Below are 15,832 nucleotides of genomic sequence, written 5' to 3' on the forward strand. Positions count from 1 at the left end.
TTTCTTGTAGTAGAGCTTTGTAGTTTTCTTTGTATAGGTCTTTTACATCCTTGGTAAGATTTATTCCTAAGTATCTTATCTTCTTGGGGGCTACTGTGAATGGTATTGATTTGGTTATTTCCTCTTCGGTGTTCTTTTTGTTGATGTAGAGGAATCCAAGTGATTTTTGTATGTTTATTTTATAACCTGAGACTCTGCCAAACTCTTCTATTAGTTTCAGTAGTTTTCTGGAGGATTCCTTAGGGTTTTCTGTGTATATAATCATGTCATCTGCAAATAGTGATAACTTTACTTCTTCCTTGCCAATCCGGATACCTTTTATTTCTTTATCTAGCCTGATTGCCCTGGCTAAGACTTCCAACACGATGTTGAATAAGAGCGGTGATAAAGGGCATCCTTGTCTGGTTCCCGTTCTCAAGGGAAATGGTTTCAGGTTCTCTCCATTTAGAGTGATATTGGCTGTTGGCTTTGCATAGATGCCCTTTATTATGTTGAGGAATTTTCCTTCAATTCCTATTTTGGTAAGAGTTTTTATCATGAATGGGTGTTGGACTTTGTCAAATGCCTTTTCTGCATCAATTGATAAGATCATGTGGTTTTTGTCTTTTGTTTTATTTATGTGATGGATTACATTAATGGTTTTTCTGATATTAAACCAGCCTTGCATACCTGGTATAAATCCCACTTGATCAGGGTGAATTATTTTTTTGATGTGTCGTTGGATTCTATTGGCTAGAATTTTGTTGAGGATTTTTGCATCAATGTTCATGAGGGATATAGGTCTATAATTTTTTTTTTTTGTAATGTCTTTACCTGGTTTTGGTATCAGGGAGATGGTGGCTTCATAGAATGAGTTGGGTAGTATTCCGTCATTTTCTATGCTTTGGAATACCTTTAGTAGTAGTGGTGTTAACTCTTCTCTGAAAATTTGGTAGAACTCTGCAGTGAAGCCGTCCGGGCCAGGACTTTTTTTTGTTGGGAGTTTTTTGATTACCGTTTCAATCTCTTTTTTTGTTATGGGTCTATTTAGTTGTTCTACTTCTGAATGTGTTAGTTTAGGTAGGTAGTGTTTTTCCAGGAATTCATCCATTTCTTCTAGGTTTTCAAATTTGTTAGAGTACAATTTTTCATAATAATCTGAAATGATTCTTTTAATTTCATTTGGTTCTGTTGTGATGTGGTCCTTCTCGTTTCTTATTCGGGTTATTTGTTTCCTTTCCTGTATTTCTTTAGTCAGTCTAGCCAATGGTTTATCAATTTTGTTAATTTTTTCAAAGAACCAGCTTTTGGCTTTGTTAATTCTTTCGATTGTTTTTCTGTTCTCTAATTCATTTAGTTCAGCTCTAATTTTTATTATTTGTTTTCTTCTGGTGCCTGATGGATTCTTTTGTTGCTCACTTTCTATTTGTTCAAGTTGTAGGGACAGTTCTCTGATTTTGGCTCTTTCTTCTTTTTGTATGTGTGCATTTATTGATATAAATTGACCTCTGAGCACTGCTTTTGCTGTGTCCCAGAGGTTTTGATAGGAAGTATTTTCATTCTCGTTGCTTTCTATGAATTTCCTTATTCCCTCCTTGATGTCTTCTATAACCCAGTCTTTTTTCAGGAGGGTATTGTTCATTTTCCGAGTATTTGATTTCTTTTCCCTCGTTTTTCTGTTATTGATCTCTAGTTTTATTGCCTTGTGGTCTGAGAAGATGCTTTGTAATATTTCGATGTTTTGGACTCTGCAAAGGTTTGTTTTATGACCTAATATGTGGTCTATTCTAGAGAATGTTCCATGTGCGCTAGAAAAAAAAGTATATTTTGCAGCAGTTGGGTGGAGAGTTCTGTATAAGTCAATGAGGTCAAGTTGGTTGATTGTTGTAATTAGATCTTCCGTGTCTCTGTTGAGCTTCTTACTGGATGTCCTGTCCTTCTCCGAAAGTGGTGTGTTGAAGTCTCCTACTATAATTGTGGAGGTATCTATCTCGCTTTTCAGTTCTGTTAAAATTTGATTTATATATCTTGCAGCCCTGTCATTGGGTGCGTAAATATTTAATATGGTTATGTCTTCCTGATCAATTGTCCCTTTTATCATTATATAGTGTCCTTCTTTATCCTTTGTGGTGGATTTAAGTCTAAAGTCTATTTTGTCAGAAATTAATATTGCTACTCCTCTTCTTTTTTGCTTATTGTTTGCTTGATATACTTTTTTCCATCCTTTGAGTTTTAGTTTGTTTGTGTCTCTAAGTCTAAGGTGTGTCTCTTGTAGGCAGCATATAGATGGATCGTGTTTCTTTATCCAGTCTGTGACTCTCTGTCTCTTTATTGGTGCATTTAGTCCATTTACATTCAGGGTAATTATAGATAAATAAGTTTTTAGTGCTGTCATTTTGATGCCTTTTTATGTGTGTTGTTGACAATTTCATTTTTCCACATACTTTTTTGTGCTGAGGCGTTTTTCTTAGTAAATTGTGAGGTCCTCACTTTCATAGTGTTTGACTTTATGTTAGTTGAGTCGTTACGTTTTTCTTGGTTTTTGTCTTGAGTTATAGAGTTGTTATACCTTTTTGTGGTTACCTCATTATATACCCCTATTTTTCTAAGTAAAAACCTAACTTGTATTGTTCTATATCGCCTTGTATCACTCTCCATACGGCAGTTCAATGCCTCCTGTATTTAGTCCCTCTTTTTGATTATTGTGATCTTTTACCTATTGACTTCCATGATTCCCTGTTATGTGTATTTTTTTTTTTTAATTAATCTTAATTTGTTTGTTTTTGTGATTTCCCTATTTGAGTTGATATCAGGACGTTCTGTTTTGTGACCTTGTGTTGTGCTGATATCTGATATTATTGGTTCTCTGACCAAACAATATCCTTTAGTATTTCTTGTAGCTTTGGTTTGGTTTTTGCAAATTCTCTAAACTTGTGTTTGTCTGTAAATATCTTAATTTCGCCTTCATATTTCAGAGAGAGTTTTGCTGGATATATGATCCTTGGTTGGCAGTTTTTCTCCTTCAGTGTTCTGTATATGTGGTCCCATTCCCTTCTTGCCTGCATGGTTTCTGCTGAGTAGTCAGAACATATTCTTACTGATTCTCCCTTGAAGGAAACCTTTCTTTTCTCCCTGGCTGCTTTTAAAATTTTCTGTTTATCTTTGGTTTTGGTGAGTTTGATGATAATATGTCTTGGTGTTTTTCTTTTTGTATCAATCTTAAATGGGGTTCGATGAGCATCTTGGATAGATATCCTTTCGTCTTTCATGATGTCAGGGAAGTTTTCTGTCAGAAGTTCTTCAACTATTTTCTCTGTGTTTTCTGTCCCCCCTCCCTGTTCTGGGACTCCAATCACCCGCAGGTTATCCTTCTTGATAGAGTCCCACATAATTCTTAGGGTTTCTTCATTTTTTTTAATTCTTTTATCTGATTTTTTTCCAGCTATGTTGGTGTTGATTCCCTGGTCCTCCAGATGTCCCAGTCTGCATTCTAATTGCTCGAGTCTGCTCCTCTGACTTCCTAGTGTGTTGTCTAATTCTGTTATTTTATTGTTAATCTTTTGGATTTCTACATGTTGTCTCTCTATGGATTCTTGCAACTTATTAATTTTTCCAGTATGTTCTTGAATAATCTTTTTGAGTTCTTCAACAGTTTTATCAGTGTGTTCCTTGGCTTTTTCTGCAGATATCCTAATTTCATTTGTGATATCATTAAGCATTCTGTAAATTAGTTTTTTATATTCTGTATCTGATAATTCCAAAATTGTATCTTCATTTGGGAAAGATTTTGATTCTTTTGTTTGGGGGGTTGGAGAAGCTGTCACGGTCTGCTTCTTTAAGTGGTTTGATATGGATTGTTGTCTCCGAGCCATCACTGGGAAACTAGTTTTTCCAGAAAATCCGCTAAAAAAAAACAGCAGTCAGATCCCTATCAGAGTTCTCCCTCTGGCTCAGGCTATTCAGATGTTAATGAAGCCGCCTGGGGAGGGTGGGGGAGGGAACAGAGAGATAGGAGAGTAGCACCTCAGAATATAGCCAGAGTTGCTTGTCTTGCTTGGAATGACTATTATATCTGAGATTCCCGCGGGCGCGTCGCCTATGTGTGCTGGCTGTGTGGAGATTGCCCCCAGGGGGTCTGGCCCGCTGGAGTCACGGTCAGATCCTCCGCTTCCAGCCCCACGCCCAGCGTCAAGGCTCCCCTACTGGGACGGTGCACTCTCGACTCCAAAATCAGTTGCTGCCTCCCGGGGACTTCTCGTCCCTCCAGCCGCGTGGCCGTACCGCCCCCGTGAACCAGGTGGGCCCCCTCCCGGGGTTAGTTCAGATGGGTGGAGTAGCTCCCCGTGCTTGTGCCACGACCGAGTGTCCCGGCTGGAACGCTGTTCTCCCCGCTCCAATACCAGTCGCTGCCTCCCGGGGACTTCTCCTACCGGCTGCGTCCTACGCCGCCCGCGCGACCCGGCTGGTCACCTTCCCGGGGTTAGTTCAGGGGGTGGAGCAACTCTCCGTGTTTATGGCGTACCTGCGTGCAGTCCAAATCCCTGCGGGACGGTTCCCCGGCTCGGATGCTGCTCTTTCTGCTCCAAGATCAGTCACTGCCTCCCGGGGACTTCTCCTAACGGCTGCGTCCCACGCCGCCCGTGGAACCGGCTAGTCCCCCTCCCGGGGTTAGTTCAGGGGGGTGGAGCAGGTCTCTGTGCTTGTGCCGTACCTGACTGGTACGCTGGCTCCAGGCTCTGGAAACAATCACTGCTTCCCCGTATTAGTTCGTTCTCCGTCTCTAAATCTGTGTTTGTTCAGGGTTCGTAGATTGTTATGTATGTGATCGATTCACTTGTTTTTCCGTGTCTTTGTTGTAAGAGGGATCCGAGGTAGCGTCTGCCTAGTCCGCCATCTTGGCTCCGCCCTTTGCCCATTTTTTAATTGGGTTATTTGTCTTCTTGTTGTTGAGGTTTTGAAGTATTCTATAGATTTTAGAGATTAGACTCTTGTCGGACATGTCATAGCCAAAATTTTTTTCCCAGTCTAGGTTCTCTTTTTACTCTTTTGGTGAAGTCTTGATGAGCATGAGTGTTTATTTTTTAGGAGACTACCATTTATCTATTTTATCTTCTGGTGTTTATACATTGTTAGTTATGGTTTGTATTCTATTTATGCCATGTATTAGGGTCCCTAATGTTGTCCCTATTTTTTCTTCCATGATCTTTATCCTTTTAGGTTTTATATTTAGGTCTTTGATCCAGTTTGGGTTAGTTTTGGTTTATGATGTGAGGTATGGGTCCTGTTTCATTGTTTTATGGACATCCAGTTTTGCCAGCACCATTTGTTAAAGAGACTGTCTTTTCCCCATTTAATGCACTTTGGTCCTTTGTCAAAGATCAGCTGGCAATATAGGTGGTTGGATTTACATTTGGGTTCTCAATTCTATTCCATTGGTCTATGTGGCTGTTGTTGTACCAGTACCAGGCTGTTTTGACTGCTGTGGCCTTATAGTAGGTTCTGAGATCAGGCAGTGTGAGGCCTCCTACTTTGTTTTCCTTCTTCAATAATGCTTTGCTTATACGGGGCCTCTTTCTTTTCTATGTGAAGTTGATGATTAGTTTTTCCATCTCATTAATGAATGTTGTTGGTATTTGGATTGGGATTACATTATATCTGTAGATTGCTTTGGGTAGGATTGACATTTTCACAGTGTTGAGTCTTCCTACCTATGAGCATGCTATGTTTTTCCATTTATGTAGGTCTCTTTTAGTTTCTTGCAGTACTGCTTTATAGTTTTCTTTGTATAGGTCTTTTATGACCCTAGCTAGAATTATCTTTTTAGAGGCTATTATAAATGGTATTGTTTTCCCGATTTCCTTTTCGAAGTTCTCTTTGTTGGCGTATAAGAATCCAACTGATTTTTGTATATTGGTCTTGTATCCTGCTACTCTGATGACTCTATTAGTTCCAGTAGCTTTCTTGTGAAATCTTTGAGGTTCTCTGTGTACAGGATCATATCATCTATGAATAGGGATAGTTTTACTCCTTCCTTTCCAGTTTGGATGTGCTTTATTTATTTATTTTCCTTATTGCTCTAGCTAGGACTTCCAGCACAATGTTAAATAGGAGTGGTGATAAAGTGACTACTAAATTTTTACTGCTGTATTCCAAATCTTTTCCACTGTACTCCACATCTATATATCCAACTGCCTACTCAGTATCTGCCTTTGGATACTGTCATGGATTGAATTGTGTCCCCACTCCAAATATCTGTCAACTTTTTTTTTTTTTTTGGCTAGGTCATGATTCCTAGTATTGTATGATTGTCTACCATTTTATCATCTGATGTGATTTTCCTATGTATTGTAAATTCTATCACTATAATGTTAATGAAATGGATTAGAGTCAGTTATATTAATGACATCTACAAGATTAGATAGTGTCTTAGGCCAATCTCTTTTGAGATATAAAAGAGAGAAGTGAGCAGAGAGAAATGGGGACCTCATATCACCAAGGAAGCAGTGCTGGGAGCAAAGTACATCCTTTGGACCCAGGGCTCCTGCACAGAGAAGCTCCTAAACCGAGGGAAGATTGATGGCAAGGACCTTCCTCCAGAGCCGACAGAGAGTGAAAGCCTTCCCCTGGAGCTGACGCCCTGAATTTGGACTCATGGCCTATGAGACTGTGAGAGAATAAACTTGTTTGTTAAAGCCATCCACTTGTAGTATTTCTGTTAAAGCAGCACTAGATGACTAAGACAGATATCTAAGAGATCTCTCTAACCACACTATTGATTCATCCCAAAGTATTAATTTCCACCCCCATCTTTCCTCCTCATCTCTGAATGTTCCGCCTTTCATTAAATAGCATTACCATCTTCCTAGTTTCCAAGGCCAAAAATCTGGAGTCATCATAGACTCTCATCTCTCTTTTACCTCCCTCATTCTATCAGCAATGCCAGTTAGCTCTACCTTCAAAATATATTTTCTCAACTCACTAGTCTAACCTTCATTATCTCTAGCTTAGACCACTACAGTAACTTCCTAATTGGTCTATGTGACTCAACTCTAACTCCTCACCTCCTTAGTCTATTCTTCACACAGCAGAGCAATTCTTTAAAAATATAAACCAGATCATTTCCCTCACATTTCTTGATCCTCTGGCTTCCTATTCCATTTAGAATGAAATCCAAAGTCCTAACTATGAACTTTGGGATTCAACCCCTGGCTACTCCTCTGACCTCACTACCTATCACTTTCTCCCTTGCTCACCTTGCAGATTCTTGGGCAGGTGGGGCAGGCTCCCAGTTTATGGCTTTAGTACTTACTGTTCCCTCTATTTAGAAAGATCTTCCCCCTATATACTCTCTTGGCTTGCTTCCTCGTTATCACTCTGGTCCCTGCTCAAGTGTCACATTCTTAATCTGACCACTCTACCCTAATTTACTATTCTTCAGTGTGCAAAGAACTCTATCTTAGGCTGGGTTCTCTAGAGAAGCAAAACCAGTAAAGCATATAAATATACATGGAAAAAGATTTATATCAAGGAAATGGCTCATGTGGTTGTAGAAGCTGGAACGTCCAAAGTCCATGGGTCAGGCTGGAGGCTTCTCCTGATTCATGTAGCCACAAGGACTGGAGAACCCAAGATGGGCAGGTCAGATAGCAGGGCTCTTGCTCACAGGCTGCAAAGACCTACAAATTGGCAGGCCAAATGCAGAGCCAGAGGTCAGGTGAACAGGAGCCAGCTGTAGGATCAAGAGCCAGCAAAAGCCCATGAGCCTTGCCAGAAAGTCCACCCATTTGGATGCAGGCCACATCCCACAGAAACTCCCTTCCAGCTGATTGGCTACTCATAGCAGATCCCATCATGGAGGTGATCATGTTATATCAAATCTCATCATGGAAGTGATCACATCATCAAATGGCTGCCAAAGTACATCATAACTGCCAAACCACTGAGAATCATGGCCCAGCTAATTTGACACATAACCTTAATGATCATAAAAAAAAAGATCATAAACTCTTTCAAAACAAAAAAAAATTTTTGTCCTTCTGTGAAGAGGAGTGTAAGTCCTTAGTGTGGCCTTTTGTTTCAGTTGTTTGAAAAAACAGCTTGAGAGATATTTTTTCCCCTAAACTCTGAGGAGTTACCTTTGCCCTAGTTTTCTACCACAGAGTATTTGCTACTTTTGTCCAGGATGATTGACATTTCCTAGGTAAACTGTAAACAACTTGGTTTTGATACTTTTTATCTGGTCTTGGGCTTCAGCCTGTCCTGTGATTAGCATGCACCTTCCAGGGATTGGTCAATAGACTATGGAAATAAGGTAGCTTGTAGCCTACTATACAAATGAAGTGCGTGTGGCCTTCTGAGAGGGGTTTGATTAGTTGGTGGCCCTGGTGGGAATGCCATACGTTGAAATTTATGAGAAGTTTGTATATTTAAGCAGCCAGCCCCACAGAGGTCTTTTCAGACAGAAATAAGCAGGAAGAGAAGCAGTAGGAAGAAAGAAGAAGCAGAGAAAGAAAGAGAAAGAGGAGGCAAGGAACCTCCTATAAGAGCTGTAACATGAGTCAAGTGTTCCAACACTGAAGGCAGCAACACACCTGGAAGAGGCCTAGCAGCCGTTGGTGGTAACAGATGGTAGGGGCCTAGAGGAGCCTGTCCTAAGTGGGCCAAAAGGATCCTATCCTGAAGGGATGAGAGAAGTCTATTCTGAAGGGGCTGAGAGGAGCCTGTCCTCAGGGGGCTGAGAGGAGGCCTGCAAGACCAAGTGTAGCTGAGAGAGCTGTCCTGTACTGGAGAAGGAAGACTGTCTACTTGCTTCCTGATCCTGATCCTGAGTTGTACTGTACCCTGTTACTTCCTTAATAAATCACTTAACTGTAAGTATAGTCTTTGAGTTTTGTTTGGCCATTGTAATGAATTACTGAACCAAGCAAAGAAGTAGAGAGTGCCTGGGAAGGATGACTGGTGTCGGAATTGCTAAAAAGGTTAGAGAGTGGAGGTATGCCTGACCTCCACTTCATAGGGATCACCTTTGGGCTGTCCTGGTCATTATCCCTCTGAAGTTAGATAGGTTCTGGTGCTATTACTACTGCCACCATTTTACAGGGAACAATGAAATGGAGTGGTAACTGCAGGGTAGGGGGGCATGGAGTCATAGTATTATGTGGATGGCTAGGTTCAAAAAGAGTAGGGGCCTTGCCATGTCAGTACAGTTGAGGAGTTTGGACTTTATCTTGAGCGCCTATGAGGATACATCAAATTCCACTTCTCTAACAGGAGCTATGTTGATCAATGCAGTGTATTCCACTTCTGTTTTGACACCAGCAGCAATGCAGTACTTCTTCCTCTAACCCTAACCATCTGGAGTTAGGTCAGACCTCACAAGGTAAAGGGCACAATCTTTCAGACTGCCAGGTCTGCCCAAGACCTCAGATGCCAGTTGCAAGCTTGGGAGTCCAGCCAACACACTCACTTCTGACCTGTGGCTATAAATGTGGGTAGTTCCCTTTACCCAGCTGTAAGCCTGGCGGTCCCTAGCCTCACTTCTGACCTACTGGCTACTTCTACTCCCTCGGGTTTGATAATTTGCTGGAATGATTCAACAGAACTCACGGAAAGCAGTACACTTATGATTACGGTTTTATTACAGCAAAAAGGATACAACTCAGGACCAATATAAAGAAGAGACACATAGGACAAGGTATGGGAGGATTCCCATCATGAAGCTTCCGTGTCCCAAAGGACGGGCTACCCTCCCATGTGCAACCAGAAAGCCTGTGAAGCTTCTGTGCCCAGAGCCTTTCTTGGGGTCTCATTACGTAGGCATGATTGATTAATCATGCCCCAACCCTCCCTAGTTGATGTCACTCACTGGTTTTTTTGAGCTGCCTAGGCCCCACCCAGAAGGCATTTAATTAGCGTAAACCCTCAGGTGTAGTCTGGATGCTTCATAAAAGATAATCAATGGAGAATTTTCAAGGTTTTAGAGGTTATCTCTTAGAAACCTAGGACAAAGACCAAATTCTTTGGGTAAAGTTAATGTAAACCCCACAGGCCTTAGAAAGCTCTGAACCCTAGCTAGGTTTAAGCAGAGAAAATTTGGGTGTCAGGAAGATTGTTTCAGCTCAGTGATGCGTGTGTGTGCGCACGCGCATGTGTGAGAGAGAGGCTTATTATAGGTGGAATAGTAGTTTAATGCAATACGACTTGCTCAAACACCTGCATAGTTCTGTTTATAAGTGTGTGTAGATGACAACTCAAGTACAAAGAGTCTTTTTTTCAGCATTTTCTGAGTACCTACTATATACTAGGTTCTGAGGTGACAAGATAAATACAACAAGGTGTTTGCTTTCCTAAAGCTCTCATGGATTTAGAAGATTTGTAATTATTATTAGGTACTTGGGAAATCCTCGTGGCATAGTGGTTAAGTGCTATAGCTGCTAACCAAAAGTTCAGCAGTTTGAATCCACCAGGTGCTCCTTGGAGACTCTATGGGGCAGTTCTACTCTGTCCTAAAGGGTTGCTAGGAGTCGGAATTGACTCGACTGCAATGGTTTTTTTGTGTGTGTGTGGACATAGAAGAAGAAAGGATTGATTAACAGTAGATGGTAATCAGGGAAGCCCTTGAAAAGGAGGTGACATTTTAGATGAGCTTTGATGGAGTAGGCCCTTAGGGAGGGAAGATAATTTTGGGCTGGGAGGGGGTAAAATGAGCACAGTTAGGAGATGTGAGAATGTATGACTAGAACAAATGCTGCATAATAAAAAATAGTTGAGGATGAAGCTCTTTTTCCATTAACCAGCAACTAATAGAACTACTGAGCTCTACTCTATATTTCGTGACAAGGGTAAGACACTTGGGTCTCCTTAACAGCAGCAAGAATGGTTTGAAGAAGCGAAGAATGTGTTTTAAAATGGTGATTCTTTTTTAATTTAATTTTTTTCTTTGTTAGAATAAATGCATGAGCTGCTCTGACGGTTTTTGCTATTTAATTTGCTCACTGAAGAACAATGTGAAGTTAAAAAGCCTTATTTAGCTTTTTTTTGGTATGCTATTAAAAAAAAGAAAATATTAACCATAGCAACCCTGACTTGTCTGTGCCTACAAGGTGCTGTCTGTGGAAAGGCTTTTTGAAATCAGTCCTTATCACTTCCTTTAGTACATCATTTCAAATTAAATGATTTTAAAATCCCTTTTTCCTCAGACATGCTTTTGAAATAAGCTGTAGTTCCTATATATACTTTTAGAGTGAGGCGTTTATGACTCTGGTTCATCGGTTATTGTGTAGACAAAATAAGACATAAAAAATGGTTAACACAAGGTTGGCACAGCAGCCAGGAATAAATAAATGTCAGTGTTCTCCCTTAGCCTCAGCTTTCCTTTCATCACATTTTTCATTTTTTATTCCTTAAATCACCTTGTAATGTCTATGTGCTAGATAAAAAAAAAAAAAATTTTTTTTTTTTTTTTTAGATCCATCCTCTGTTCTAAGGACGCAGAATGAGGTGAAGCACTCAAGTTGTTGTTGTCAGGTACTATCGAGTCAGTTCCGACTCATAGTGACCCTATGCACAACAGAACGAAACACTGCCCGGTCCTGCCCCATCCTCACAGTTGTTGCTATGCCTGAGCCCATTGTTGCAGCCATTGTGTCAATCCATCTTGTTGAGGGTCTTCCTCTTTTTCGCTGACCCTCTGCTTTACCAAGCATGATGCCCTTCCCCGGGGACTGATCCCTCCTGACAACACATCCAAAGTATGTGAGACCTAGTCTCGCCATCCTTGTTTCCAAGGAACATCCTGGTTGTATTTCTTCCAAGACAGATTTGTTTGTTCTTTTCACAGTCCATGGTATATTCAATATTCTTCTTCCACACCACAATTCAAAGGCATCAATTATTCTTTGGTCTTCCTTATTCATTGTCCAGCTTTTGCATGCATACGATGCTATTGAAAACACCTTGGCTTGTGTCAGGCACACCTTAGTCCTCAAGGTGACATCTTTGCTTTGTAACACTTTAAAGAGATCTCTTGCAGCTGATTTCCCCAATGCAATGCATTTTTTGATTTCTTGACTACTGCTTCCATGGGTGTTGATTGTAGGTCCAAGTAAAATGAAATCCTTGACAACTTCAATCCTTTCTCCATTTATCATGATGTCGCTTATTGGTCCACCTGTGAGGATTTTTGTTTGCTTCATGCTGAGTTGCAATACATGCTGAAGGCTGTGGTCTTTAATCTTCATCGGTAAGTTCTTCAAGTCTTCACTTTCAGCAAGGAAGGTTGTGTCATTTGCATAATGCAGGTTGTTAATAAGTCTTCCTCCAATCCTGACGCCCCGTTCTTCTTCATATAGTCCAGCTTCTCGGATTATGTGCTCAGCACACAGATTGAACAGGTGTGGTGAAAGGATATGACCCTGACGCACACCTTTCCTGACCTTCAACCATGCAGCATCCCCTTGTTCTGTTCGAACAACTGCCTCTTGATCCAGGTACAGATTCCTCATGAGCACGATTAAGTTTTCCAGAATTCCCATTCTCCACAATGTTATCCATAATTTGTTATGACCCACATAGTCAAATTCCTTTGCACAGTCAATAAAACACAGGTAAACATCTTTCTGGTATTGTCTGCTTTCAGCCAGGATCCATCTGACATCAGCAATGATATCCCTGGTTCCACATCCTCTTCTAAATCCGGCTTGAATTTCTGGCAGTTCCCCTTCTACGTACTGCCACAGCCACTTTTGAATGATCTTCAGCAAAATTTTGCTTGCCTGTGATATTAATGATATTATTTGATAATTTTTGCATTCGGTTGGATCACCCTTCTTGGGAATAGGCATAAATATCGATCTCTTCCAGTCAGTTGGCCAGGTAGCTGTCTTGATTAACTCAAGTTATTACCCACCAATTTAGCTTGCAGCGTGTGCCTGTGTGTAAGGAACCCTGGTGGTGTAGTGGTTAAAATAATAGAAACCACCAAAGGCTCTCTGGGAGAAAGATGTGGCAGTCTGTCTCCATAAAGATTTACAGTATTGGAAACCCTATGGGGTCGCTATGAATCAGAATTGACTCCATGGCAGTAGGCTTGAGCTTGGTGTGCCTGTGCATGCATTCAGAAGGCCATTCAGAAGGCTATCGGCTAACCCAAGCATCCAACTTGAGCCTTAGAAGGGGCTCAAAGGAGTTGGCTATGGTTCAGAGGTGTGGCTTCTGACAGCCCTAAGGGCCCAACAACCTTCTCACCTGAGTGTGCTTGAGTACAGCATTTTCCAAAGAAGTAGGAAAGACATTTATTCATTCATTCATTTAACAAATATTGGTAGCCGCTTACTAGTGTGAGGTGCTGAGTAAGAATGCCAGCAGGACCAAGGAAGTATTAGAGAGCATGGCTCACTTCCGCAGCTGCAGGTGGCTTGGCATGGCTGGAGTTAAATCTATTCTCAGTTTTTGTTGAGGCAAACAAGAGAAACCAAAACCTGAGAGGGAAAAGGAGGAAGTAGTCCAAAGGTAATTTGTGTGTTGGTGAGAATTTGTCACTTCAGAATTAGTCAGAACGGCCTAGACATTTCTTTCAAAAGCCTTATAACTTCCTTTAGGGAATTGCCAAACTGACTAATCCATTACTTTAACACAATGAGTCCCAAACTTTACTGCTCAATAGAATCACCTGAGAAGCTTTAAAAAACACTGATGCCCAGGCCACACCCCATACCAATTACATCAGAAGGCCTGGGGGGGTGGGAGCTAGGCTTCAGTACTTTTTAAAGACCCCCACGTGATCATTAACCGGCAGCAAAATTGTGGAGCTACTGCCTTAGGGCATAATCCAGTTTTGTTCAGTTAAACACACACACACACTCTTGTGTTGGTTCAGGTTCCAAGCATTTCTTAAATTGTTTTTGCTGTCTTCCTGCGTTGGGGGCGGCTGTGAGCAGGAAGAGGATATGGTGTCACCCAGTTAGGAGATGCCACTTTGCTAAACCGATTAGACTAGCTTGCCAACGCTGCACGAGAAGTGGATTTTTGCTTTGTCATTCTGACTTTGGCTGCTAACACTCCGACTCAGGGAAGGGCGTGGCTTCTCGTAGCTATTAGAAACCACCAACCCTTTCACCTCAGCTCGCCTCAGTCCGGCATGTGCCTCGGAGTCTAAGGTGGCCCTTCTGAGGAAGAGCCTGACGTCCGACTGCTCGAACATAGTAAGCTCTGCGGTGATTGAAAACGGACAAAGCGCTAGGCCTGTAGCCTGTGAGCACGTTGGAGACTGTTTGCTTGCAGGGAGTGTGAGCTTTGTGCCTGTGCGGTGCATTATGATTCCAGGGAAAGGGGAGATATTTTAAGGCGGGTCCCAAAAGTGGGATGAGGCTTTTCTAAGGCAGGTGAGCTTCTTGGCAGCGTTCAGAGATGAGTTTCATCTTGGTCAGTTAACGCTTCAGCATATGGTAGGGGAGGCTGGCACTCTGTCGGCTGATGATTTCCTTCCTCTAGCTCTTGTTTGCAGAATATCAGAGAAAATGGGTTTTTGTATAATTTCTTAGTACACGACTCTTGAAATGTAGATAATAATCCGATGAATAGATTGACAGATCCTGGACAGCATTAAGAAAGTGTAAATGTGTAAGAATGCCTTCCCAAGGAAGTTTTACATCATTTAATCATCAGAAATTTTGAGAGGTTGGCAAAGCATATGTAATCGCCATGTTTTTACAGGTGGGGGAAAGCAAGGCTCAGAAAGTTCAAGTGAGTTGCCCAGTTTGACAGAGATTATGAAGTGCGGCAGCTACTGGACTCCAGTGTTTATTATCTCGGTGTATCAGGCAGTACTGGGTAGTGGTTCGGAGCATAAACCTGAGCCACACTCCCTGGGTTTGCGTTCTGGTTTTGCTGTTCCCTAACTAGCTTTGTGTTCTTGGTTATGTTACATAGCTTTTCTGTGTTTCAGTTAACGTATCTGTGAAATGGACCTGGGGCTTGATAATACCTACTTCAAAAGGCTAGTTGTAAAGATTAAATGTTTAATACATACAAAGCATTATGGAAGCGTTAGCTGCTATTGTCATTATTGTTAACGCTAAACAAATGTACGTTTGAGTGTTGATTTTGTCTCATGAATGGCCCTGACATCGTTGTAACTGAATTGTTTTTAATTCTATCACTGACTCATTCTCTGCCTCAGTTCACCCTTTGTAAAACTGAATTATTAGTTCTGGTCTTATCTAGAATTTTGATGCGGTGCTTCGAAGTTCTTAAGTAAAAGCACCCTAAATGGGCAGTGTTGGTAATTTTGCTTCGTGGTTTCAAATTTCTAGAAAACATTGGAAGCTGGATTTTGGCATTCTATATAGGTGCAGAGTTCAAAGCCCAATTAAATGGGGAAGCGTTTTGTGAAAGCTGAGAAAATTTTGTCTTAAATTCTTGCTGGAAAAACGGGACGGTTAATTTTAGCAGAGACTTGCTATGATTTAACTGACGTTTCTATCTAGCCTTGAGGCCATGTTTTCAGTTAATACAGAGATTGTCCAGGTCCAAAATCCAAATCTGACTAGGCTTTAGTCATGGTCAGAAATGGAGCAAGTCATGCTAACTTGCAGGGGAGTCACCGCCGCCTTTCCAGAGGGCACACAGTGCACTGGAAGGCCCCGGGCCCCGGAAGCTCCGCCCCTCCACAGTTCCCGCCTCGGTCGGCTGTAAGAAAGACCTTACAGACTCCACTGTCTGCTTTTTTTGTGCTACAGAGGACGGGCTGGTCCTGGAAGGAGCGCTCTCGGCATTGACCTTGGAAACCAAAGTGCCCGTGGTGTTTGTGAAACAGAGAAAGATAGGCGGCCATGATCAGACCTTGAAGGTAGGA

The 15,832-nt window shown here is 41.5% G+C and overlaps 1 protein-coding gene across 2 annotated transcripts in view; it reads left to right on the top strand.

Moving 5' to 3' along the window:
• Nucleotides 1-13,988: 13,988 nt before the first annotated feature.
• TXNRD1 (thioredoxin reductase 1) overlaps nt 13,989-15,832 on the top strand; it is a 66,636-nt gene continuing 64,792 nt past the window's right edge. Inside the window, exons 1-2 of one of the 2 annotated variants that reach the window (XM_049884216.1) lie at nt 13,989-14,180; nt 15,717-15,826. The gene's annotated coding sequence lies outside the window, so the exon portion shown is untranslated. The other variant, XM_049884217.1, reaches the window with a different exon arrangement.

The sequence above is a fragment of the Elephas maximus genome, chromosome 4 (genome assembly GCF_024166365.1).
Source record: "Elephas maximus indicus isolate mEleMax1 chromosome 4, mEleMax1 primary haplotype, whole genome shotgun sequence".
NCBI classification, from domain to species: Eukaryota; Metazoa; Chordata; class Mammalia; order Proboscidea; family Elephantidae; genus Elephas; species Elephas maximus.